Here is a 24,023-nt window from a genome sequence, read left to right as displayed (position 1 = left end):
ATTTTTTTTTATTTCACTAAATTTCAAGTGGTAATAAACCCAAAAGCAAACATTTATTATATTGCAGTTTACCGATTCTTAGATGTGATGGTTATATTCATTTTTCTTCCTTCCTTTCCTTTATTTTCATCTGGTGCTCCAGTCAGTAAGTCTGTTGTATTTCAAATGAACAAGCTCTCCAGCAGAATGTATCAGTTAGAGATGAGACAAGCCATTTACTACTAGCAGGGGTACTTACAATGATCAACTTTTATTTATTCATATAAAACCTTTATCCTTAAAGCAAAAAAAATGTTCACTTTAACTGCCTATAAAGTATTAGCTGGAGTTTGGCTTCAATATATTAGTGTATTTAAATGCCTAGCAGATTAAATAAACAAACAAATTGCCAAATTTACCCCCCCCCCCCCAAACTGACAATGATGCTGTTTAAAGGTGCCCCCTGTGCTCAATTATCCAGAGTGGGGAGATCTAATAATACAGGTGGTGTGTTACAGGCCAGATCACCAATTGAAAACAGAGGGGAAAAAGCATAAGAAAAGAAAACTAATGCAGCCACCACATCTATTGATTGGTAAGCTGCAATATATTACATTTTTGGTTGTGAGTTAAATACTGCTGTCAGCTTTAAAGTTGCTTTTGTACATTTGCAAAGTAAAAAATTGACTGAAGCTGAACGTCAAGTGCTAAGATTTACCTTTCCAACTGTAATACACTGATTACAGTAGGTTGCTTTCTGTACCTCATCCTGCATTCAGAAAATGCCTTGTATTCTTTTTCCAGAGTTAAAGAGGTTGTAACACCCTAAAAAAAAAAAAAAAACCCTGTTCCTTTAACCACTTCTGGACCGGAAGGATTTGCCCCCTTAATGACCAGGCCATATGTTGCAATTCGGCACTGCGTTACTTTAGCAGACAATTGCGCGGTCGTGCGACGCTGTACCAAAAAAAAAAAAAAATGGATGTTCTTTTTTTCCCCACAAATAGAGCTTTCTTTGGGTGGTATTTTATCACCTGTGCGATTTTTATTTTTTTGCGCTATAAACAAAAAAATAGCGACAATATTTTCACATTCTGGTATAGAACATTCCCAAAAAAAAAAAAATTTAAAATCAAAACTTTTTAACATTTTAGGTCAATTTGTTTTCTGCTACATATTTTTGGTAAAAAAAAAATCACAATAAGCGTATTTTGATTGGTTTGCGCAAAAGTTATCGCGTCTACTAACTACGGGAAAGATTTATGTCATTTTTGTTTTTTTTTTACTAGTAATGGCAGCGATCTGCGATTTTTAGCAGGACTGCGACATTGTGGCAGACAGATCGGACCTCTGACTGACATTTTTGACACTTTTGGGGGGACCAGTGGCATTACTACAGTAATCAGTGCTAAAAATATGCACTGTTACTGTAATAATGACACTGGCAGGAAAGAGGTTAACACTGTGGGTGATCAAGGGGTTAAATGTGTACCTAGGGGCATGTTTCTAACTGTGAGGGGGGCTGTGGCTTGTGAAATGATCACAGAGACCTGTGTTCCTATATAGAAGGATCACAGGGGCTCTGTAAACATTCCAGGGAGAAGAACGGTCAGCTGTGTTTACAACAGCTGACCATTCTTCTCTCTCAGCGGGGAACAATCACGGGTGTCAGGCGGTATACCTACAGCTGCTCCTGCGCAAACCGCTGTAGGTATACCGCCTGACACCCTTGGTCGTAAAGTGGTTAGAGCATGTTAAACAGCATAGTGCTTTTGCTGTCTAATTTGTCCCTTTCTTTGCTGTAAAAAACCTGGTTGATCCTGCCTGTTCCTGTGTCCCCCTATATAAACTGACTGCGGTAATCATGGCTGCTGATCCATGATAACTTGGTCATTTTACGTGGCTCTATCATTCCTCTGTCTCTTCTTTCTTCCCTCTCCCCCTTCCTCCCTGTCTCCCTGCCTGTCACTTCCTAGTGTTTATACGATATTCAAACCCACCCTTCCCCTCCTGCCGTGATTTTGTGTGGCAGTAAAGTCACTGAATAGCATTACTGCCAGCCCCTCTATTATAACAAGGTATAATACACAGTGTCAATGTTTTTTTAAAAATTATGCTGCTAAATACCTTATTTCAGAGCACCGCTGTGTAGTCACGTGCCTCCCACCGATCTCCTCCCCCGAGCAAAGGAGTACAGCAGAAGGGGCTGAGCAGTCACCTCCTAGCTGACGTCAGAGGGGAATCTCAGCCTCTACTGCTGTAGTCCTTAGATCTGGGGAGGAGAACGGCAGGTCATGTGACCTCACAGCAGCACTCTGAAATAAGGTATTTAGCGGCATCATTTTGAAAAAAACATTGACACTGTGTATTATACCATTGTTATAACAGAGGGGCAGGCAGTAATACTATTCACTGACTTTACAACCACTTTGAGGGCATTCTGTGATTGGAGGAGGTATGGATAAACATGATGGTCTCCCCTCCTTCAATTATAGAATGCTCAATGGAGATACACAGAAGTCATAGATATACTGTATTTATGTGCTTTATTGCGTTTCTTTTTTTTTTTTTGTGTTTGTTTTTTGCTTTTGCCTTCCTCTGGATCAACTGTGGGTCTAAGTGCCGGTTCACATTTATGCGATGCGGGAATGCTGCAAATATACAGCATGTTCCCCCATCGCATCCGCACTCCTGGCAGTTCACACTGCCATATGTGATACGCTGGGGGTGTCAATTAAAAGTTAACGACACCCCCAGATAAGATCGCATATCGCAGTGCGATCTGAGAGTTCACACAGAATCGGATCGCACTATTGTGAACCACCATGCGATTCGATTCTGCTGCAGACCAAAAAAAGGGTCCTGTGCGTGTTTTAGTGCGATTGCGGTGCGAATTCAGCCACACAAACTGTATGGCTGAATTTGCACCACACTGAGATCGCATGAGATTTTAGGAGCAGTGCGCTCCAAATTACATGCGATCTCTGTGATCGCACAAATGTGAATCGGCACTTAGATAGTGTATTTGGAGGTTTTTTATTTGTGTGTTTATTTTGTTTTTTTGTTTTTTTTATTGGTTTAACAAGTTGGGCTAGTGTATTTTCTCAACCTGGCTAACTATGTAACTATGTGTGATTGGAAAAGAATGTCACTGGAGAAAGACAGAAGGAATATGGATTAGAGAATATACACAGTTGCAAATTTGATTCACTTCACCTGGTTATGATTTGATGAAAATATTTTATTTCAGGCTGTGTTTGTTGTGCGCACTCTGTGGTACACCATACAGAAACAGTAGGAATAAAAACAATATTTGGATGCTCAAAGTGCATGGCAAACAAGAACCACACTGTATAATCAGCTACATAGCTTTTTGGATTGCAGTCAGGCATATGAGCACACATTCACGCACGCCACATAGGCAGGCACGTGATCTAATTGTAGTCTTGCAGTTTAGCCCTTATTCTGTTTATTTAGTAAATCAGGTTTAGGGTACATTCACACTGAACGTGAGTTTGAAGAACTCGCACAATTTCAAACTTTCTAGTTCAAATTTAGGGGCGATTTGAATGACATCTGAGCAGGTTCATACACAGATGTCTATTAAATAGAAGTCGCCAAAAGTAGTGCAGAAACTACTTTTGGAAATCGGTGCGGTGCCGCAAAGCCAGTGTCGAACCGATTGGTACAGTGCTGTTGCCGGCAATAGGCTGCAATTTGGCTCTCCATTATACAATATAGCCTGCATTTTACAGCCCATTCCTAAAATGCAGGTCACCATGCCTGAGATGCTCTGATGGAGTTCTCATTGACAAGAGAGATAGCCCCCTAATTAATCAAGAACTGGTTATGTAACTTTGACAGGTCATCTAAATGGGCTATACTCTTACCTTTATTGTTTTTTACACATGATCCATTCAATAGCTCTCCGCCAATTTAGCTGGTGGAGCACTAAGCGCATCTCTCATCACACTGCAGTTTGAAAAAGCTCAGTACAGTTTTTTTTTTTTTTTTGAGCTAAAATACAGCTTATATTTGTAATGTGCCTATGCACACAGGCGCGTTAACAAACTCGGTGCATTCTTCAATAAGAAAAAAAAATGGAAAAATCAGCTTTTTTGGTCAGTAATTTACGCCTCATGCGTGCAAATGCGCACAAATGTTCACAAATGCCTATTTTCATATTGTGCGGAACTAGAATGCAAAGATAGGTTTTCTTGCATATGCGCAAATACATACAAAAGAACGGCCTGAAAAAGTAGATGCTCAAACGGGAGTATCATGTGCAAGAGGCCTAAATGTGTTGAGGATTTTTTGGAAAGGCAATACTACTGCTTTACAAATGAGCCCCTAATTGTTCAGGTGGCCCCTATTTTGACCAAATTAAAGGCCATCATTTCAAGTGAAGCTTGGGGCAGTGGCATAGCGTGAGTTGTCAGCACCCGGGGCAAGGCAAGTAATTTGTGCCCCCTAACCCGCGGGATTTTAGCACTCGAGTCTCTTCCACTAGATTAGTTAAAGAAACCCTTACCCCCAGTGGTGGGATTCAAAAATTTTAGTAACCAGTTCCGACTTTCCCAGCAGAATGACCAGCGTGCCCCCTTTCAATGCACAGTGACCAGCGTTCCCCCTTTCAATGCACAGTGACCAGCGTGCCCCCTTTCAATGCACAGTGACCAGCGTTCCCCCTTTCAATGCAGAGAGACCAGCGTGCCCCCTTTCAATGCACAGTGACCAGTGTACATGCCCCCTTTAATGCACAGTGACCAGCGTGCCCCCCTTTCAATGCTGAGAGACCAGCGTGCCCCCTTTCAATGCACAGTGACCAGCGTGCCCCCCTTTCAATGCACAGTGACCAGCGTGCCCCCCTTTCAATGCAGAGAGACCAGCGTGCCCCCTTTCAATGCACAGTGACCAGCATGCCCCCTTTCAATGCACAGTGACCAGCGCTGCGTGCCCCCCTTTCAATGCACAGTGACCAGCGCTGCGTGCCCCCCTTTCAATGCACAGTGACCAGCGTGCCCCCCTTTCAATGCACAGTGACCAGCGTGCCCCCCTTTCAATGCAGAGAGACCAGCGTGCCCCCCTTTCAATGCACAGTGACCACAGCATTGCCCCCAATCATTCCAGAGTGCCAGCCACAGCATTGAACCCAATGATTGCAGAGTGCCAGCCACAGCATTGCCCCCAATGATTGCAGAGTGCCAGCCACAGCATTGCCCCCAATGATTGCAGAGTGCCAGCCACAACATTGCCCCCAATGATTGCAGAGTGCCAGCCACAGCATTGCCCCCAATGATTGCAAAGTGCCAGCCACAGCATTGCCCCCAATGGTTGCAGAGTGCCAGCCACAGCATTGCCCCCAATGATTGCAGAGTGCCAGCCACAACATTGCCCCCAATTGCAGAGTGCCAGCCACAGTATTGCCCCCAATTGCAGAGCGCCAGCCACAACATTGCCCCCAATTGCAGAGCGCCAGCCACAACATTGCCCCCAATTGCAGAGTGCCAGCCACAACATTGCCCCCAATTGCAGAGCGCCAGCCACAACATTGCCCCCAATTGCAGAGCGCCAGCCACAACATTGCCCCCAATTGCAGAGTGCCAGCCACAACATTGCCCCCAATTGCAGAGCGCCAGCCACAACATTGCCCCCAATTTCAGAGCGCCAGCCACAACATTGCCCCCAATTGCAGAGCGCCAGCCACAACATTGCCCCCAATTGCAGAGTGCCAGCGATTCCCCCCCCCCCCCCCCGCGAGACCCATGCACTTACCTCACGGACGGTCTCGCAGTCGGCTCCCCGCGTCTCCGAGTCCTCCCGCGGAGCCTCCTTCTCGTCCAACGCCATGGTGTTTGCCTTTCGGCCAATCAGGAAGCGGGAGGACCGCTCCCTGATTGGCCAGGAGGAGGATCATGTGACAATAGCGAATTCTCATTCGCTATTGTCACAGAATGGGCGGGCCGTGGCGCCACGTCTGCCCGAGCGCGGGACATTCAATTGTCCTGCGCGTCCTCAGACGCGCAGAGGGATTCAGCCGGTTCTGCGAACTTGCAGAAAGTTAGCAACCGGTTCTATGGAACCGGTGCGAACTGGTTGAATCCCACCACTGCTTACCCCCTAAGCACATGTATTGTTTGTTATGAAAATACTGATGTAATTAAAGTAAAATGCATCTAAATACAAGTTTGAATTACCAGCGTGCCCCCTTTCAATGCAGAGAGACCAGCGTGCCCCCTTTCAATGCAGAATGACCAGTGTGCCCCCATTCAATGCAGAATGACCAGCGTGCCCCCTTTCAGTGCAGAATGACCAGCGTGCCCTCTTTCAATGCAGAATGACCAGTGTGCCCCCTTTCAATGCAGAATAACCAGCATGCCCCCTTTCAATGCAGAGAGATCATCGTGCCCCCTTTCAATGCAGACAGACCAGCATGCCCCCCTTCAATGCAGAGAGACCAGCGTGCCCCCTTTCAATGCAGAGAGACTTACCTGCAGCGGCGGCTTATCCTCAGTTCCCCACATCTTCTCGAGTCCTCCGCGTCTCCTCGAGTCATCCCGCCTCCTCCTCGGCCAATGGCATGAGTTCGCCTTTCAGCCAATTAGGAAGCGGGTCTCGGACCGCTTCCTGATTGGCCAGGAGGAGGATCCCTGTGACAATTGCGAATTTTCATTCGCTATTGTCACACAATGGGTGGGCTCTGCACCCCGGGTCCACCCTTTTTTGAAGCCTATTAAACCCACTCTGTGACAGCGCCAGGCTGCTGACTCACTCGCTGCTAAACTGACTGAGCAGTGAGGAGAGGGGGCTTAGGTGGGGCTTGGCTTGCAACGCCACCCCTCCCTACACCAATGGACAGGTGAGGCACAGTCCAGCCCCGTCCCGACCTGCCATTTTCATTCATAGGGCAGCCGCGCTGGACATCTCCCAGCCTAAAGATGGAGGCAGCTGCAGACAGTGTGTGAACTGTGTATGTCAGAGTCAGACAGACAGAGTGACACTGCAGATGCGTCCCCCCCAGATGTTGCGTCCGGTGCAGCTGGCCCCCCCCCCTGCACCCCCCACGCTACGCCACTGGCTTGGGGTAACACTCACCATGACAAGCATAGTGCTATGAACAGATTTTCTGTGTCACATGTAGCATTTTTCATCCCGTATGTTTCCTGTGCTGAAAATATTAGCTCTTACAGGTTTAAATGACTCTTGTAGGAATTCTCATGCTAGATTAAATCCATGAATCTGTAATTTGGAAAAACTGCTTGTTGATTATATTGAAGAGTGAATAAAATAATATGTAACCTACTTAGCACTTGGGTCAATGTGTGACCTATTTTCCATGTATTTATACACTACACAGACATGTGCCAGTTTGTGGAATTAATTCTGCTACATGCTGACTAGAGAGACTGCTAGCGTTTGGCAAAAATGCATGATTAGATTATTTCCAATTACAGTTTACCAAACAGAAAACGCTTGTTTGTTTTTTGTTTTTTTCAGATAAACCTACTGATTTGATGTAAACTGCAATGGCCAAAGGGAATTTTCAACACTTATTAAAATGATTTACACTGTGCTTTTTTAAGTCTGACCTACAGCAAAAGGCTTGTTGTTTTAAATGTCTTTTGACTTTTCCCTAAGCCATTGTCTGTGTTTGTTAGCAATTCTTTCATAGAAAGTAGGATGTTTTCCATGCATTCAATTAACTAGGCGAGTTTATGAAAATACCTATTGGCTTTTAACAGCTGCAGTGTAAATGGACCGTATTAAAAAAAGAAAAAATCATGTCTTTCAGTAGTTTGATGATCTATCATTCAGATGGGAGAACCTACCAATAAATTACTTTTTGCAAATATATGCAACCATGTTTGCAATGAAATGTGAAGGACAACTTCACTTTTGGTGAAGTTTTCTTTTAATTCCCCCTCCACCCCCTGAGTGGCCACCATCTAGCTAATTCTTGTCTTCAGATCTGCTCTTGGGTGGCACCTCACAAAAAGTCCTGGCCACATCCAGCTCATACTGTGTATATGTCCTGCTGGCTGGTTCCTATGGCTGGGCTCTACAAAAAGAATGCCCCATCCATTCAGAGAAGTATCACTCTAAGCATAGCAATGAATAGGGGGGAGTGGTGCACACGTGGAGAGATGTATCGTGCAGAGGCACCAGGTAGGGCCACACAGTAAATATCTTGGGATTGTTACCATGGAAGTAGCCCTCTTAAGTTAGTTTGTTACATTAAGTAACCTGGTCTTTAGGGTAGATCTAATTTGGAGGTTACCAGCCCAATGATGACCACCCTTGTGTTGTGGCATAAAGCTAGGTTAAATACCGTTCTCCTTTGACCTTCTCGCCACATACACCTCTGTTGGGTAATTCCACGCTATCTCATTGCTTCAGTATCCCAGATGCGAGGTTATAGACGGCCCACAGAGTAATTGGTCTGAAGCACATTATGTCAGACAGGAGACTGGTGGGATTTTCTGACTGCAAGACCCAATATAACCTTCCTAATACAGTAGTATGCTCTTTAAGTACTTGCAATTGAGACATGCAGTCCAGGCGCACTTTCCCGCTCTCATTACTTTTTAGTTTGACTGTGTCGAGCAGCTGCTCACTTTAAGGTGTGTTGAGGAAACCCTTATCTTCTCTATACTTTAAGCCGGTGTAACGTTATAAAACCATACCTCGTTAGAATTCCATATCCTCGTCACTTCCTGTCAGAAACATCTGAGCAGCGTAGCAGTGCGCATGCTCAGAGCCGCGGATACATCATTGAACAGCAGAGAAGTTGACAAGTGCGCATGCTCGGAGGGTATGAAATTATTACGGTAGTGTGTGTAATGTTACACACATGGCGGTTACATTAAAACAGTTCGGCTGTAACATGGGTCATCTCCGCTCCTTCCCCTCTCACTTCCCTGATGTTGGCTACTAAATATAAAAGCGGCGGCGGGTGTATGAAATGTAAATTAGGGAGATGTCGGCTCCGTGATCCGCTTTTATATTTATTAGCCGAGATCAGGGAAGTGACTGGGATAGGAGCGGAGATGACTCATATTGCAGCACAGCTGTTTTAATGTAACGGCGGCAAGTGTAACATTACACACAGTACTGTGATAAATCCATACCCTCCGTAGGTGCACCGGAAGTGACGAGGGTATGGTATTCTCACGGGTATGGTTTTTTCACGGAACACCGGCCATAGACGTTTTGAATCTCGGCTGGTTAAGCAGGGACCCGCCAAGATTCAAACCATGTATGTGCAGGCTGATTGCACCCAAGTTTATTTATTGAGCCACTTGGGTACAACCAGCCTGTCGGATTTTGCATGCAATTATTGCCAGCGGCTATAGCCACTAGCAAAAATCACTGTGCGTTCTCCTGGCCCAGGACGGCTTCCTCCACCAGGAGAACACAATAGCTGCACCAGGAGGGATTCCCCTATCAACACTGACTATGTTGATGGGTGAATCGAGCAATTGAAAATTCCTCCATTCATCTATGGCTGGCTCTAGGCTCTCTCTAGCCTATACCATGAACTCAATTTATACCTATCAACAATGAAATGCTGACTTGCCACATCTGGATGAAGAAGAAGAATGAGAAATCTGCACCAGCCATTATGTTATATATATGATCTCTGCTATTGATTGGTTTAAACAATTAAAGATTCTCCATATAGCCTCTTTTACCCTACAATGACTGGCTGCTATTTCCCATTTGACTTATCCTTCCTATACACGCTGCCACTCTTCCATAGGCTCATTCATACATATGGTGTAAACATACCCTTTCATCAGACCTTTCTGGATGGTGGTGATAGCTGACCTTAATAGGCTGTGTGATTCATCCTTAAGTTTGGACCCCAAAATACTCCTGTTGGTAATCTTGGACGGGATGGATTTGGGTCGTCATGTTAGGTTGTTTATCCTTTTTGCCACCTTTTATGCTGACAGAAAGATTCTTTTAAAGTGGAAGTCATCTCATTCCACTTCTATGGCTTCATGGTGTGCGGCTTTTGATAATGCTTTACATGTTGCCTGCTATGTATAAGTTAACCTACACGAGTAGGAACTGCCCCAAAAGTTTAAGAAGACATGATTCGCCTGGATAGACAACTGAGTTTAGGTTGACCCACCTATCTAAACCAAGGAAGTCATACTGCAGATAGGCTTTTAACTTCAAGCCCAACTCCGGGCAAAATATTTTTTCCCGTGCAGTAGGGCAGTGCCCACACTGCATAGGCTAACTGCTCCTTTTGTCTTGGGGTGAACACAAAGCCTATATTCACCCGATTCTTTGGAAAACAGTTTACCCTCACATCCAGCGGTGGACTTTTCCTGATGTCTTCACATCCAGAGCCGGTCTATGGGCGTGATGATGTCAAGAACAGTCCAACGCACAAGACCGCTAAGTGGACTTAACCTTCAAGGGAAACCTATCCACACCTACAGTTGTAATTTCGAGATGAACAGTAGAATTCTACATGCACTAATTTTCCCAAGGCTGTGACAGACTTCATTGATAAGTTGATAGTGTAGGGGAGCTCCTGCAAGTGATAAAAAGTGGAATACACTCGTCAAAATTTTCCACGTTTGCTCTTCAGAGAAATTTTCTGCAATCAAGGATCCTACTCTCTCTCATGTTCATAATAAAAGGGCAATCATTTCAATGTGCATTTGCTGGGGCACAGTGTCCCTAGAACAAATTTGAAATGTTTCACTGAGTTTATCGGTACATCATGTTATCATGGTATTCATAGGATGAGACTTCTTTTTGAGTTCTACAGTATTTTATGAGTGAAATGACGTTCCATGGTTAGCCTTAGTCATGTGCATAAGAATTAGATCTCAGAAGAGCAGTGGACGATGTCAGTAGAGCAGTGGACAATGTCAGTAGGGCAGAGATTGGTGTCAGTAGTTTATTTTTATTTTATTTTTTTTTACAGTTTTATTTTTTAAGATTTTTTACAATATTATTTTTTTATTTTTGCAATTTTTTTAAGGAGCCCCGATAGGGGGCTTTGGTGAAATATATATCAGGTTTTTAAATAGAGACAGAGAAAGGGACTGAGGATAGAGATTGCCCAGTCCCTTTCTCTGCAGCCAGGCAGCAGGGGGAATCTGCACCATACAGGATGATTAGGGTGTGCCCAGGCACAAATGGCACTCTATGTGTGCACGTCCATTTCACTATAATCTGCTTACTCTCAGTTAGACCCTGATTGCTTTGGTTGCATACCTCCTAACTTTCTGAAATGATAAAAATGAACATCTTTTAAAACATAGAATCTAGACAAAGGACATGTCCCGGTTACATGGACCACACAAGTGCTTTTTAACCTATTTTTTCCTTTATATTGGCTTTTTAACCAGTTGATTGGACATGCTGTCTGCCGGGACCTGCTGATCATTCCAGAGAGGCAGAACAGTGGTCTGCCTATGCATACAAGTCAGATCACCGTTCTGTGACAAGGAAAGACAGAGATCCTGTGTTTCTGCTAAGCACACAGTATAAGCATCCCTCACACACTTAGCACTCCCTAGGGACACATTTAACCCTTTGATTGTCCCTGATGCTAACCTTTTCCCTGCCAGTGTCATTGGTACAGTGACAGTGCTTTTTTTTTTTTGCCCTGATCACTGTATTGGTGTCACTGGTCCCCAAAAAGTGTCTCTTGCAGTCACTGTTCGCCGCCATAACTAGTAAAAATAAATAAATAAGTAAATAAAAATTTCATAAATACATCCCATCGTTTGTAGACCCTATAACTTTTGCACAAACCAAATCAATATACGCTTATTGGGATTTTTTTTTTTTTCTACCAAAAACATGTAGCAGAATACATATTGGCCTACTTAAGAAATGTGATTCTTTACATGTTTTTATTGGATATGTTTTATAGCAGAAAGTAAAAAAAAATATATATTTTTTTCAAAATTGTCGGTTTTTTTGTTTATGGTGCAAAAAAAAAAAACACAGAGGTGATCAAATACCACCAAAAGAAAGCTCTATATGTGGGAAAAAAGGAAATCAATTTTATGATGTCACGACGGTGCAATCTTCAAAGTAATGCAGTCAAGTATCGCCAAAAAAAGGCCTGGTCATGAAGAGGGGTAAACCATCTGGAGCTGAAGTGGTTAAAATGCCAAACACAGTAATATAGAGGTTGGATTAAAAGCTTAGTGCAGCATAACACTTTTGGTAATCAAATAGTAAATTTTATACAGAGATGTACACATCAAATCAAAAAGAGGGACAACTGAGGCTGCATGAGGGATTTGGTCCAAAACGAGGGACAGTCCCTCCAAATGAGGAACAGTTGGGAGCTATGTTGGTTGATGTATTGTATTCAGCATTTCCAAGGGACATTAAAAAAAGCATATTTTCCTTCTATGGTTTTCTATTGGCACTGTGCTAGAAGTGCATCATATAGTTATTTTTCATGCTGCAGTGCAGCATAGTGGTGACTGTGCGTGGATAGTAGCTTTAAAAGAATTGGCTGGTTTTACTTTGAAATGACTGACATAGCATAGAATCATAAAAAACGTTCCGAATCATGAAATGAGTTCCAACTGTCAGGAGATTCAGTAATATGCAAAAGAAATCATGATGGTTACTGGACTTACTGCTGTGAGGACTTTCTCCTCTGCTGCACTATGTCTTGATGCTTACATAAAAGAAATAGAATTCTACCATACGTGAACCTGATAAACTCAGGCTCTGGCTCAGGCCCTTGGCTCGCTGCGCACCGCTATTTACTTGTAAACAAAGAAGTCCGGCTTCTGTGTTTATCAGTGACAGTTTGTCTCCCAATGGCTCCCACTCCCACAGATATGATCTGAGTAGCACCCACTGGGTGCATGATGGTGACAGGGGAGGGGGGAGATGCAGGTGCCCGGGGTTCAGTGCAGATGCCAACAACCTCCATAATGTGCAGAACATTTATAAATACAACTAACTTAACAAAAAGGGTCTGTTCACACTACCCACACTCTAAAACGCTTTGTTTTAGAATGGGGGATGCTGATTATTTTGCTGGGCGATGAGATGTACTATTTCAAAGTACATCACCAAGCAGATGTTATTACATAGTTACATAGATGTTGAGGTTGAATAAAGACACCAGTCCACCCAGTTCAATCTGTGTGGGTGTGTGCAGGGCTTTTTTTCAGCTGGAACTTGGTGGAACCACCACCTCTGGCTCAGGCCCTTGGCTCCCTGCGCACCACTGTTTACTTGTAAACACAGAAGTCCGGCTTCTGTGTTTATCAGTGACAGTTTGTCTCCCGATGTCTCCCACTCCCACAGATCTGATCTCCTGAGTGGCACCCACTGGGTGCATGATGGTGATGGTGACAGAGGAGAGGGAGATGCAGGTGCCCGGGGTGCAGTGCAGATGCCAACAACCCCACTGGATGATCTCCCCACAAGTGAGAGAGCCACAGCTAACTACAGTGTGGAGGTATTAGAGCCAACTGGGTGTTTCAGCTTAACCACTTGCCTTCTGTGCACTTAAACCCCCTTCCCATCCAGACCAATTTTCAGCTTTCAGCGCTGTCACACTTTGACTGACAATTGCGCGGTCATGCTACACTGTACGCATATGGAATTTTTATCATTTTTTTCACACAAATAGAGCTTTCTTTTGGTGGTATTTAATCACCTGTGGGTTTTTTATTTTTTACAAAAAAAAAAGAAAAAAGACAGAAAATTTTTTTAAAAAAAAAGTTTTTCTTATTTTCTGCGAGTAAATTTTGAAAATAAATAAATTTTTATCCTTCACTGATGTGCGCTGATGAGGCGGCACTGATGGGCACTGATAGGCTGCACTGATAGGCGCTGATGAGGTGGCACTTATGGGCACTGATGAGGTGGCACTTATGGGCACTGATGAGGAGGTACTAATATGCCGCACTGATGAGCACTGATAGGCGGCACTGATAGGCGGCACTGATGAGCACTGATAGGCGGCACTGATGAGCACTGATAGGCGGCACTGCTGGGCACTGAGAGGTGGTACTGCTGGGCACTGAGAGGTGGCACTGCTGGGCACTGAGAGGTGGCACTGAGAGGTGGCACTGCTGGGCACTGAGAGGCGGCACTGACGGGCGGCACTGATGGGCACTGATAGGCGGCACTGATGGGCACTGGCGGATGGCACTGATGGACACTGACGGGTGGCACTGATGAGCACTGATGGGCAGCACCATCAGTGCCCACACTCAGTGCCCATAGTGCTGCCAGTCAGTGCTCATCAGTGCCTAGATGAGCAGGCACTGATGGGCACTGACTGGCAGCACTATGGGCAATGATTGTGGGCACTGATGGGGGGGCACTGTAGGCGGGCACTGTGGGCAATTTGTGTATGTGTTTTACCTCTTGTAATCAGGGCACTGGTGATCGGTGCCCTGATTACATTTCTTCTGTGTCCCCGGCGCTGTGAGGCTCCCCCTCCTTCCTCACACTGCAGGCTCCGTGTGAGGAAGGAGCGTCGGCGATGAGAGATGATCTCATATGTTTACATATGAGATCGTTTCTCATTGGACGGTCCGATCACGTGGTGAATGGCCGCTGTGATTTTCCCCGATGCGCGCAGTCTCCCCGGGGAGACTGCTTCTAGGAGGCCGTTTAAAAACGGCCTCCCGAAAATTCGAGTCCGCGCTGCATCCGTATATAGGCTATAGCGGGGACCGGAAGCAGTTAATACAGCAACAAAAGTAAGACATGTGGAAGATAGTGGAGCTTTCAAGAAGGTGGAGAGAAGATGGGGGCAGTGGAAGAAGGGGTTGCATACAGAGGTCAGAGCTGAAGAGGTTTGAAAGTGAGATGTGGATGGGGGATGCAGAGGTAAGCAGCTGTGGAAAAAGGTTGAACTCTGCACTCTGCATATTGCATTCATTAAAGTGGTTGTAAACTCTGTCCCACTTTCAGCTCATTTCAATCCTTATTATTACCCATTTAAGGACCGGGAGCTTTTGCCCCCTTAATGACCAGGCCATTTTTTGCAATTCGGCACTGTGTTACTTTAACTGACAATTGCGCAGTCATGCGAAGCTGTACCCTAATAAAAAAAATTTTTTCCTACAAATAGAGCTTTCTTTTGGTGGTATTTGATCACATGTGCGATTTTTATTTTTTGCGCTATAAACAAAAAAAAGAGCGGGGGAAAAAAAACTATATTTTTCACTTTCTGCTAAATAACATTCCCCTAAAAAATAATTTAGAAATCACATTTTTTTCATCCCTTTAGGCCAATTTGTACTCTGCTACAAATTTTTGGTAAAAAAAAATCCCAATAAGCGTATTTTGATTGGTTTGCACAAACGTTATCACGTCTACAAACTAGGGGAAAGATTTATGTAATTTTTTCTAGTAATGGCGGCGATCTGTGATTTTTTGCGGGACTGCGACATTGCGGTGGACAGATCGGATCCTTAACTGACATTTTTTACACTTTTTGGGGTACCGGTGACATTACTACAGTAATCGGTGCTAAAAATATGCACTGTTACTGTAATAATGACACTGGCAGGGAAGGGGTTAACCCAGGGGTAATTGTGAGCCTAGGGGAGTGTTTTCTAACTGTATGGGGGAGGGACTTGTGGAATCAACACAGAGACCTGTGATCCTAAATAGGAGGATCACAGGCTTTCTGTGTTCATTCCATGTTTGCATGTTTGCAATCACGGGCGCCAAACCCATGGATGGGCTTCCCTGCTTCCTAATGGGGGCGAGTGCGCAGTTCTGGCGGCGTGCACGTGCCCCCAGGAGCACTACCACCAACCACCGTACAGGTATGGCGGTTAGTGCAGCCGAGCAAGCCTGCCGCAGTATATCTGCAGCGGGCAGTCGGCAAGTGGTTAGGCTACTGATCGCTGCCTTTCAAAGTCTCCTTACTTGTTTTTTCTTACTGATCGCTGCCTTTCAAAGTCTCCTTACTTGTTTTTTCTTCTTGAATTCAGTCCCCCAATGTAAGATTAGGTCACCGACGCATGCGATTTCCGTCCTTCGATTCACGTCATGCTCTGTATGCCATCCCCCTTCAACCGCATGCCATTTCCGTGGGTTACGCTCTCTGCGGCACAGCTTAGAAGACAATCGAGACTGGACAGTCATTCCCATCTTCCTTGCTTGGTTGCCATAGTAAAGTAGATCGAGAAAGAGGGTTGTAAAATCACAATCGCGCATGCGCGAGATTTAGGCAAGTGAAAAAAGGAAGGGCGGAAATGATGTCCACGGGGGACTTAGAAAACAATACTCAAGATGGTGCAACCTAATCCAGGAAGAAGAATTTATTAAAAACAACTAAAATACAGGAAGTAACAAAAGTTTTTGGATACATTAGACTGGGAAATTATTGTAAATAGCGTTACATATTACATGACATGAAAAGGGCGATATAAAGTGCAGAGTTTACTTCCTCTTTAAAATGACGATCTAAGTGTTTTTTTTTTTTTTTTTTAAATATCAACACTTCCCACTGACACCACTGTTTTGTAGAAGAGAGTTCCACATCCCTACTGCTCTGACAGTAAGAACCCCCTACCCTGCTCAAGGTTAAACTGCTTCTCCAATTTCATTGAGTGGCCGCATGTCTTTTTTTTTTTTTTTTTTTTTAATTTAAAGGATATGCAACAGACGACAAGAAAGTACATGGCTCTATACATGAAACCAAGCTCCCTGAAGTTGAATCGTTTTTTCCCTATGCTAGAAGCACTATTTGAGGTATTTATATACCGCTATCATATCTCATTGCAACTGATATTTGCTTTATCAAGATAAAGCAATGAAGAAAATGTATCTGCCTGCTGTTCATTATCATAACATGCATAAGCAGATCTCTTATTAAGGTCTCTTTCACACTGGGCTGCTCGGTTTTCACGGACTCCGCTAGCTCAGCAGGGATCGCTCCATTGATCTGCTGAGCAGGTGGATGACAGGTCCATCTCTACTTACTGTGCAGAGACAGACCTGTCAAATCCCTGCTCTCTGGGGAGATTGGATGAAAACAGACAGTCTGTCTGTTTTCATCTGATCCTATCCAATCCGAACGTATCACCATCCGTCTGTTTTCAGCAGATTTTGTCGGATCGGATGCCTGGCGGGTATCAGTGGACACATGTCCGCTGACATCCGCCTCCCCATAGAGTAGCATGGGTGGCCCGATCAGGTCCACCTGAGAAAATGGACAGGCAGACCTAATCGGTCTGATCGTGTAAAAGGGGCCTAAGGCTACATTCACAACTGAGAGTTTTTCCGTCTTTTTTGTTTGCGAGTTTTCATGTGCGATTTTGGCACATTTTTATGCTCGACTTACGCGTTTTTATACAGCGTGTTTGAGCTTTGGTGTTTTTTTTTATTATTAGCCAATAGAGAAAACTATTATCTGTTGCATCATCTGTTGCTAGGTATTTCAGCTTTTTAATTTTTTTAATTAGCTTTTATTTCTTTTATTTATTTTCGTTAGGGTAAGGGGTTAGAGCAGCCTTTTTCAAACTTTTCAACACAGAGGAACCCTTGAAATGAATTTCTGGTCTGCTAAAAATGTAAAATCTACAACTCATGACACATTAGTATGACAGTCAGTGGGAAGAATGCTCATTACTCTTGTCATCATTAGGAAAAATTACCCCCTTACAGATAGCTAAAAGGAACAATGGTGTCATTGGGAACTTATCTGAGAGGCAGAAATTGCTCATTGCTCAAGGAACCCCTGGCAACCTCAGGAGGAACTCAGGTTGAGAATCCCTGGGTTAGAGTAAGGCTCCATGCACATTGGACTTAAAAAAACGCCAGTTTCTCTGGCAGAAAAAAAACGTCCATATAGAGCATTTTTAGAGCAGAAATTAGGCGAGTTTAGAACTTTGCATTTTTTTCTGCCAGAAAACTCCAATCAGAAATTTTTTTCCTGAGCTTAAAATATGCCCTTTAATCATTCCAATGTGCATGGACACATAGGATAACATTAAGCTTCTTCCACAGGCAGAACACAAAACTCCTGCAGTAGCAATGATTTTTAAGCCAGTGTGCATGAAGCCTTTAGGTTAGGGTTAGGATTAGGGTTTAGGGTTATTTCTTTTTTGTTTGGTGTTATTTTTTAGTTAGGCGGTATAACGACTACTCCCACTACTACTACTAATATTAATTGAATAAATAAATGTAAAATAAACACTTAAGGGCTCTTTCACACGGGCGATCCGATCAGATCCGCCTGTCAGTTTTTTAGGCGGATCTGATCGGATCCTCCATGCAGCTCTATGGGGCAGCGGGTGTCAGCGGAGACACCTCCGCTGACACCCGCTGCCATCCGTATCCGATCCTGTCCGTGAAATCTGGACGGATGGAAACCCTATTTTTCCATCCGTTCAGTAATCAGATCGGATCTGATGAGAGCGGACAGGCGGTCCGCTCTCATCCGATCCCCCATAGAGAGCAGCGGGGGCTGAGACACCTCCCTCTCCGCTCTGCGGAGGCGGACCGTGTGAAAGAGCCCTAAAAAAAATAATAATAAATTAATTAAATACATGAATACTAAGTAATAATAAATAATTAACCTCTAACCCTGAAAAGAAAAAATAAATAGATAAAAAATAATAATAATAAATAACTAAACACCCTAACCCTAAATAAATAAATAATTATTTTTATTAGGATGCCAATTGGGAGAAGGAAGACCAGAAATACAAACATCTAAAAATAAATCAGTTTATTGATACATGTATAAAATATATGTATAGATGAGGGTCAAAAGAAAAAGGTCCCCCATATATTCACCAACAGACTAAAAAACGCAGCACAGAAATATATTCCCTATAGCGGGAGAAATACATGCTTCAAGCTGATGTTGACGCAAGGAGTCTCTGATGACATTCGGTTTGAGGGTCCCAATGAGCCAACGCGTTTCGCATCAGGCTTTGTCAGGGCCAAAGAGACCGAGCAATACCGATATTTCTGCAGTACATACGTATAGCAAAAAAGGAAAACCTTATAAAAACACATAACAAAACATCTCTTATATTATAATTCTTGTATACAATCGTATTATATCACACTGTAGAGTACATATTCATAGAGCCTATGTGGATAGTTTATATTGACCTCACTGCGTGCAAAGATAGTATTGGCAGGATGGAATACCAAGTCCCTATAACACGATGTATGGTTATGGTGGCGGCTGTAAATATTCGTAGTATTTTTTAATAATTCCTCAGTCGGATGGTGTGATCCCACAATACCGGTATAACGGTATTCTGGGATCACGCCATCCGACTGACATGACATTTTCGTCCAAATACACATGCAATGGTGTGAGCCTAGGCTTAGGCAGGCTTTTTACTTTTTATCATGCAGTATAGGTTTACTTAAAAAAATGTGTTTTCGGAACTGTGATAAACCTATTAATTTGATAAAGAAAAATATTAAATCTGCCAAAAGCAACTGTTAACATAGGCTTTTCTTTATGTTCCCAGAGAACGTATAGACGCTATCTAATCTGTTACAAGATATCACTCACCACATATCCTTCCAAAAGCAAGCTATTTATTTCTTACCTTTTTATTCTCCTTGACAAATCAAGATGACATGTTAACAGTGTTCAAACACTTCCAACATAGGTAGGAGTAGACTGAATACAAATGCCAGTCCAAAGAAATTGAATAACTGATTACAAATTGAAATTTCTATATGTGGCAATTTTGAGTAATGTAACACAGCTGGACGTCTTGGAGATTTGTCAGCTGTCATCATATAAGATGTCCAGGAGATTTGTGCATTGAATGATGATAAACATCTGTCCATTTGTTTGGAGAATATTAATATCATCATTAGATGTCTTTGATATTGCAAGTTAAATTCATCTAAGGCTCATGTATTTGCTATTTTTATAAACGTGAATATAGATCTCAGAACAGATTTATTTTCCAATCATTTTTATTAAGGTTGTAAACCGGACAAAAGTAAAATCATGCAATACAGTAAAGTATCGGTACATAATGGGGTAAATGATATACAGCATTGATCACAAAAGTACAGGCAGTCCCCAAGTTACAAACAATCCGACCTACATATGGCTCATACTTACAAATGGAGGGAGACAACAGGGAGTGAGAGGAAATCTACCCCTAGGAAGGGACATTCTCTCCTGTAAGGGTTATCAGTATAAGGTAAATTGGACTCTGACTACATTCCCCAAGAATATTGATTATATCCTCCTAGAAGGAGCTGCATAACAGGGGGTCACTATCGGCTAAGGTAAGTTGTCACCCCAAACCGCTGGTAAGCCGTGTAAGTTTGTCTTCATGTTCGTATATACAAACAGGGAGTGGGACCCAAGGCGGCCGACCAGTGGTCCCACTGCTCTTTCCAAGCAATCAAAAGGTTTGATAAAGTAAAGGACAAAAAAAAAAAGAAGTAAGACATTATGAAAGAAGAACAGAGAAAGGGACAACGTGCCTCCCCTATGGCACAAAGAGGTTTGCCTCAAATATGATGAGGCAGCCCCTGTCAAGTAGGTGGTTCAAGGGTCCTAGCTTTTTTTCAAATACGGGCATCTTAACCTGCAGAATGGCAGAGAGGCGTTCATTTAACATTATCCAGGACAATTTATGATTTACAGTAAGAGGTCAAAAGATATCACAGGAAGTTTCCAAGATCTTGCGGTCGTAATTCTAGCTGCTATAAAAATGTAGGTTATTAGGCGTTGGGTGGGTCTCGCGGCTCCCTCAGCATGGTGCCCGAGAAGTGCCTTTTGCGGGTACTTAGTCAAATTATTCTCTGAGAGAGAAAAGATAATTCATTTGGGGGCGATGGTTATGTTGGCACGTTAGTTGGCTTGTCATTGTTCTCACATATTTTAATAAGTTAGGCAAGTTTTCCGGGGTATATTTATATACTGCTCAAAAAATTTAAAGGAACACATTTTAATCAGACTATAGCATCAAGTAAAATTAACTCCTGGGATATTGATCTGGTCAGTTAAGTGGCAGAGGGGGTTATTAATCAGTTTCAACTGCTTTGGTATTGACAACAGGTCCACTAGATGAGCAACAATGAGGAATGGTTTTACAGGTGGAGGCCACTACTAGTCTTTTTTTACTGTTTTTCACTAGTTTTGCATTTGGCTAGGGTTAGTGTCACAGCTGGTAGCATGAGGCGATACTTGGACCCTATAGAGTTTGCAAAAGCAGTCCAACTCCTCCAGGAGTGCACATGAATACGTACCATTGCCAGAAAGTTTGCTGTGTCTCCCAGCACAGTCTCAAGAGCATGGAGGAGATTCCCGGAGACAGGCAGTTACTCTAGGAGAGCTGGACAGGGCTGTGGAAGGTCCTTAACCCAGGGCTCAACAAACCCCGGGTGCTAGGTCGCATTGGTGACTAGAATTAGTGACCTGGCACCTGGGGTGCACTGCAGAAGGTGTCCTGTCCCTTTTGCGCCCCCCCAACCCACTCCCCGAGTGCACGGACTACCTCACCATCCGATAATTGAAGCCGCGGCTTTTCAGCCTTCTTCAGTGAGAGAACGGGGAACTGGCACCCTCTTGTGGTGACCGGGAGTTTGACAAGGAGTCAGTAATGGCTCTGTTTCCCCTGCCTGTCCTGAATGCCTATCCATCTCCTTCCCAAGAGGAGATGAGAGGGAAGTTTTTGCAGTCTTCATCTCCCTGTCCACTTACCTTTGCTTAAAGGTAAGTGGATAGGGAGTGTGGTTATTATTATTTATTTATTTTTTAAATTATTAAAAAAAAAATAATTATTATTTTTCTTTTTTTTTTTTCAATTATTAAAATAAAAAAATAGGGATTCCTGCCCTATACAACTTGGCAAACTGTGTGATGACTGGGGCATTGATTTAGACTTATCTCTGACAGACCCCCAATGGGAAAAAATATATCGTAACATCTTAAAAGGATCAATAAATGTATCCATTCAAGAAAATAATTATAAGATACTTACCAAATGGTACCGCACCCCCTTCCTGCTCAATAAATATAACAAAGATATCCCAAATGAATGTTGGAGGTGCAAACAATCTCATGCAGATTTACTACATATCTGGTGGTCCTGTCACCTGATACAGCCATTTTGGAATACGGTCAAATCCTACATACTCAAAATAACCACTCAAGACTTACAATTACATCCAGCTCAGTTTCTACTGCACTTTCACCCCAACTCTCCACCTAAGTACTTCAAATCCCTTCCTATGATTATGATAAATGCTGCCAAGCTTTGCATCCCCAGACTTTGGGGTACCACAAAAGTCCCATCCCTACATACTTGGCTTACCCAGATCAACAAAATCTCCGAAATGGAGGAGCTCATATCTACAGTTCATGACTCTCCAAACAAATATCTTAAAATCTGGAAAGATTGGATCATTTTCCGATACTCCGCCGAATATGAACAGCTTACTAACTCTTCTACTAATTAGTTAATCCACCTCCTCCGTATTATCATTTATCTTCATGATCCCTTAAGTGGCTTAGACACATAAGTTGATTTGGTCCCTACCCGCCTCCCCTCTGCCCACTCTCCTTGCCTTCCCTCTCCCTCTTCCCCATCTTACTTCTCTAGCTTACTCCTTCCCCCCATCTCAGCGGACCCAATGCTGATCAGAGGGTCCGCTCCCCCACTTCCTCTGATATTCTACCTCTTATTCTGTAATTTTAGCTTTATTAAGCGGAAAAAGATGTTAGCCCTTAACAGCCATATTTCATGGGTTATGTTGTTTCAACATAAAACATCTCACTCTAAAGGGTGAATCACCTCAGTTTTATCATTCCTGTATTAACACGTGTTTCAACATACGTTTTCCTTGACATCTGATTATTTCTTTTGCCTAATGTAAACTGATACTTACTCGTTTATAATGTTATTGGATCAGATATGATTGTTATTTCTTCATACAATGTGAAAAGTATAATTACATGTTGTTAACCTCATTACTCTTCAATAAACTTGTTGGAAAAAAAAAAAATATATATATATATATTTTTTTTTTTTTCCTAATCGCCATGCCACAGCCACCCAGCCAAAGGCCCCTTTCACACGGGCTGTCTGATCAGGTCCGCCTGTCAGTTTTTAAGGCAGACCTGATCGGATTTATAAAAACAAGTACCTCTTTCAGAAAAAAAGTGTACTCCCCGCACCTAGGAAGTAATGTTTTTGAATATAAATATATAAATTACCTTTAAATTAGTGACAAATGTTTAAAATTATATAAAATATAGCAGCAGCAGTAGTATAAAATAGTAAGAATGGAAGAAATAGTCCTAAAAATAGGGCTATCTACAGCGCTTGCTAAAATTCAAATATAAATATAAATTTATAGATAATTGATTGGGACAATTAGTTTGCACATTTGCACTTATATTTGTGAATTTACATATTTATGTATATATAATTGCACAGATTTATGTTTTATATTTATATTTGAATTTTAGCAAGCGCTGTAGATAGCCCTATTTTTAGGACTATTTCTTCCAGACCTGATCGGACCCTTCAGTCTCCTCTATGGAGCTGTAATCTGCCGCCATCTGATCCTGTCCGCCAAAAACAGATGGATGGTGGTTCTATTTTCTATCCATCCCGTGGATCAGATCAGATGGCATCGGATGGAAACAGACAGACAGTCTGTTTCCATCTGATTGCGCTATAGAGGAGAGTGGGGTTCTATTAGTCTTTATGTCTTGGACCCAGTGTCAGACCCTACGCTGGTGCAGTGGGTCCTGGCTTCCTGCTGGTGCACGACAATGCCCAGCCTCATGTGGCGAGAGTATGCAGACAGTTCATGGAGGATGAAGGAATGGATATCATTGAATGGCCCCCATGCCCGCCTGACCTTAATCGAATAGAACACTTCTGGGGCATTATGTTCCGGTCCATCCAATGCTGACAGGTTGCACCTCAGTCTATTCAGGAACTCAGTAATGCCCTGGTCTAGATCTGGGAGAAAATATCCCAGGACACCATCGGTCGTCTCATTAGGAGCATGCCCCAATGTGGTCAAGCATGCATACAAGCACGTGGGGGCCATACAAA

The 24,023-nt window shown here is 43.2% G+C and overlaps 1 protein-coding gene across 1 annotated transcript in view; it reads left to right on the top strand.

The window, feature by feature from the left end:
* The window catches only part of GPRIN3 (GPRIN family member 3), a 293,285-nt gene that overhangs the window by 176,670 nt on the left and 92,592 nt on the right, over positions 1-24,023 (top strand). The gene's annotated exons all lie outside the window — the stretch shown is intronic.

The sequence above is a fragment of the Pelophylax lessonae genome (assembly GCF_965119305.1).
Source record: "Pelophylax lessonae genome assembly, chromosome: 1".
NCBI classification, from domain to species: domain Eukaryota; kingdom Metazoa; phylum Chordata; class Amphibia; order Anura; family Ranidae; genus Pelophylax; species Pelophylax lessonae.
Note: the sequence above shows the minus strand (reverse complement) of the source record. Positions and strands in the feature narration are given on the sequence as shown.